This window comes from Notamacropus eugenii, chromosome 1 (genome assembly GCF_028372415.1).
Source record: "Notamacropus eugenii isolate mMacEug1 chromosome 1, mMacEug1.pri_v2, whole genome shotgun sequence".
Taxonomy (NCBI): domain Eukaryota; kingdom Metazoa; phylum Chordata; class Mammalia; order Diprotodontia; family Macropodidae; genus Notamacropus; species Notamacropus eugenii.
In genome coordinates, this window is record NC_092872.1 from 324,796,776 (window position 1) to 324,800,487 (window position 3,712).

The 3,712-nt window shown below is 39.5% G+C and overlaps 1 pseudogene; it reads left to right on the forward strand.

Annotated features, from left to right (window-relative positions):
* Window positions 1-2,883: 2,883 nt before the first annotated feature.
* Window positions 2,884-3,363, forward strand: LOC140525561 (small ribosomal subunit protein uS13-like; annotated as a pseudogene).
* The last annotated feature ends 349 nt before the right edge of the window (window positions 3,364-3,712 follow it).

The following is a 3,712-nucleotide window of genomic DNA, read 5'->3' on the forward strand; positions in this document are numbered from 1 at the left end:
TGGCTCCAGACCCCTTTCTTCTCCTCAATGGCTTTTTGGACCTCTTTTGTTATTTGGGTTAGTTTAATTTTGAAGTCTAATTTAGTTAGTTAGTCTAATTTTGTTATTTTCTTCAGCATTTTGGGGTCTCCTTTAGCAAACTTTTGACTCATTTTTCTTGATTTTCTTGCATTCCTCCCATTTCTCTCCCCAAGTTTTCCTTTACTTCTCTTACTTGGTTTTAAAAATCCTTTTTTAGCTCTTTCATTGCCTGCAACCAATTCATATTTTTCTTGGTGTATTTGGACGTAGGAATTTTGACTTTGTTGTCTTCTTCTGATTGTATATTTTGATCTTCCATGTATATGATAATACATTTTTACTGTGAAAGTAAGAATATATGCTCTGCTTCCACTCCACCCTCCCCCAATTTGGTCATTTTCTCATTTTCCCCCGTCTTTTGAGTTCTTTTTTAAGTGAGGGGATCCAGAGGCAGCCCCATAGCCAATTACTTGACTTTTGACCTCTCTGTTAAGTGGAGGGCTCCAGAAGTAGCCACCACTTCAACAGTGACTGCCACTGCCCTGAGGCTGGGGCTGGGGCTAGGGCCAGGTCATGCTCCCCTCTTAGTCAGGTGTGACCCTTTCCACTCATCTATGAAGCTGTCTTTGGCATTTGTGGGTTGTGAAGTTTGACAACCATCACAGTTGCCCATAATTCAGTCCCCTCTGTCCAAATCTACTTTTTAAGGGCTTCCTTTCTTCAATGAATTTTTATGTCTCTTTTACCATTTGGCCAATTCTTTTTTTTTTAGGTGTTATTTTCTTCAGTCTTTTTGTGCTTTCTTTCTTTTTTACAAAACTATTAATTCTCTTTTCATAATTTTCTTGGATCACTCTCATTTCTTTTCCCAATTTCCCTTCGACTACTCTTAGCTCTTTTCATTTGACTTGTGCCCAATTTTCATTTTCTCTTTGAAGCTTTGCTTGTAGCTATTTTCATGTTGTTGTCTTTTTCTAAGTTTTTATGTGTTTTTCTTTTCTGTCAAGCTTTTTATGGTTAACTCCTTTTTTTGTTGCTTACTCATTTTTCCACCTTTTTTTTTTTTAACTTTGAACTTTCTGTTAAAGTTGTTCTCCGTTCATCTTGGTTTGGGGAGTTTCTGTCCCAACCTCAAGTTTTTCCCCCTCTCCCAGTGTTTTCAGAGCTACTTCTGGGGGTCTGCAAGTGTTCATGGTTCTAAGGTCTTGTGATCCTGGAAGAGGTGTGGTCAGTGCCCTCCTGATTTGTGATTCTTTACCCAGGAAAGACCTATGATACTCTATAGGTACAAGTGCTAATGCCCTTCTCTGCCCTTGAAATGTGACCAGGACCCCTATTCCTTTGTGACTTACAAGCACTCCTCTGTCCTGGAACTGCAACTTTGATCTCTACATGGGCAATTAAGTTGCCAAACAGCACCTGGTCCTGTGCCCAGAGTTAGCTCAGGATCCCTTGTTATCTTTTTCTAACAGTTTTCTAATTTCCTTACCTTTTCTGAAGCTTCTTCTTCTGCTGTTGTAGCTGCCTCTAAGTCCCTCTGCTAGTGTTGCTGGAGCATGTACTCCTGATTGGCTTACACCCCAGTGTCCTGGACTTCTCCTGCTGGCATCCTATATTGCCTTGGTCTGAAAAAAATGTCTCATCCCAACCTTTTGCTGTCTCTGCTGCTACAGAATTTGATTTGATATGTTATTTTAAAGTTATTGGGAGGGAAATGTTGGGAGAATTTGACTGGGTTGCTGCCTCTACCACAACAACCTGGTTCTACCCTTGTCATGAATATTTAAAGAAATCATTATGTTTTCTCTGAAAACTGTCTTCTCTTGGAGGTAGAATTGTTTTTGTGGTTAAGCTGATTTCTTGTTGCTATTAATGAACTCCCTTCCAAAGTCTGGCCAGTTGAATTCACTGAAATAACTAGGAATATTCCAGAAAATGGAACATTACTACTCTTAATGGAAACAAAATATCCTAAAACTGATAAAACCACTCAACCAGAAAGTCTAAAGTCAGGAACATTGGATAAGATATCAAACCAACAATAAGAGAAAAAAAATGGATGAAGTCACAAAATTAATCACCAAAGCAGATTTTACAAGTAAGGTTGAGGATTCCTAGGCTGATTAGACAGAGACAGAATGGGATATTATGGAAAGTGATGGACTTGGAATCAAGAGATCTGGATTCATTTCCTGGCTCTGATGGTTACTAACTATATGATTCAGGCCAAGTCACTTAACCTGTCTATAGCTTTGCTTCTTCATTTATAAAATGAGGGTAATGTTGTTTCACTGCTACCTAAAAGGCTTATTATGAAGAAAGCAATTTCTGAAACTTAAAATATAATAGAATTGTGAGCTTTTAATATGAGTTTGCAGCATTATGCAAACACATAACAGAACATCCCAAATTGTGTTTATTTTCAAAATTGAATACATGTTTTTAGACACAGTTCAAGTTAACAGGCATTTATTCATCACCTACTATGGACTAGCCCCTCTGTTAAGGGCTATGTTTAGAAAATAAAAAGCAGGCCTGCTCTCAAGGAACTCACAGTCTAATGGAACTAACAACATGCAAACAACTATTTGCAAACCCAATGTGTATAGGATAAATTAAAGACAATCTTAGAGAGAAGATAATAGCATTAGTAGGAATTGGGGAAAACATTTTGCAAAAGGTAAAGCTTTAATTGGGCCCTAAAGGAAGCCAGGGAAGCCAGGAGGGTGGGAATCTCAGGCATTAGGGACAGTCAGTGAAAATGCATGAAGTCAGAAGATGAAGTGTCTCATGTGCAAAGAATAGCAAGAAGGTCAGTGTTGCTGCATCTTAAGAGTATGTGGAAGGGCTTCCAGAGAAGGCTCTCACACCGCTGTTGCAGCCATGTCTCTTGTAATCCCCAAGAAGTTCCAGCACATTTTGAGAGTGCTCAACACCAGCATTGATGGACAGCAGAAAATAACTTTTGCCATCACAGCCATCAAGGGTGTGGGTTGAAGATATGCTCATGTAGTACTGAGGAAAGCAGACTTTGACCTCACCAAGAGGGCTGGTGAGCTCACTGAAGATGAGGTAGAGCATGTGATCACCATCATGCAGAATCTCCAGCAATATAAGATTCCAGAATGGTTTCTTAATAGGCAGAAGGGTGTAAAGGATGGAAAATTTAGCCAGGTTCTGGCCAATGGTCTGGACAATAAGCTGCGTGAAGATCTGGAGTGACTGAAGAAGATTCGGGCACATTGTGGGCTTTGGCACTTCTGGGGTCTCCGAGTTTGAGGCCAGCACACCAATACTACAGGCCACAGAGGTCCCACTGTGGGTGTGTCCAGGAAGAAGTAAACAACTTCACTGGCCTTGTCTGTAAATAAATAGTTTATAACAAAAAAAAAAGAGTATGTAGAAGGGAGTAAGATATAAAAAAACCTTTAAAGATAGGAATGGATTAGGTTAAAAAGGGTTCAAACAGATCTTGGATGTAATAGGGAACCTTCACTCTTTCTCCTTGGCTCACTGGTTGAGGTGAGGTAGTTGAACTACTTGCTCCTCAGTACCACTTCTAGATTCTCTCCCTTTCTTTATCACTCAGTAACCTTTCTTCCTTTAAGGTTTGTGTTATTCATATCTACCATACAATCAAAATTCTTGTATCTGTTGTCTACAGATGATCAGGTCACTCTCCTATCTTCCT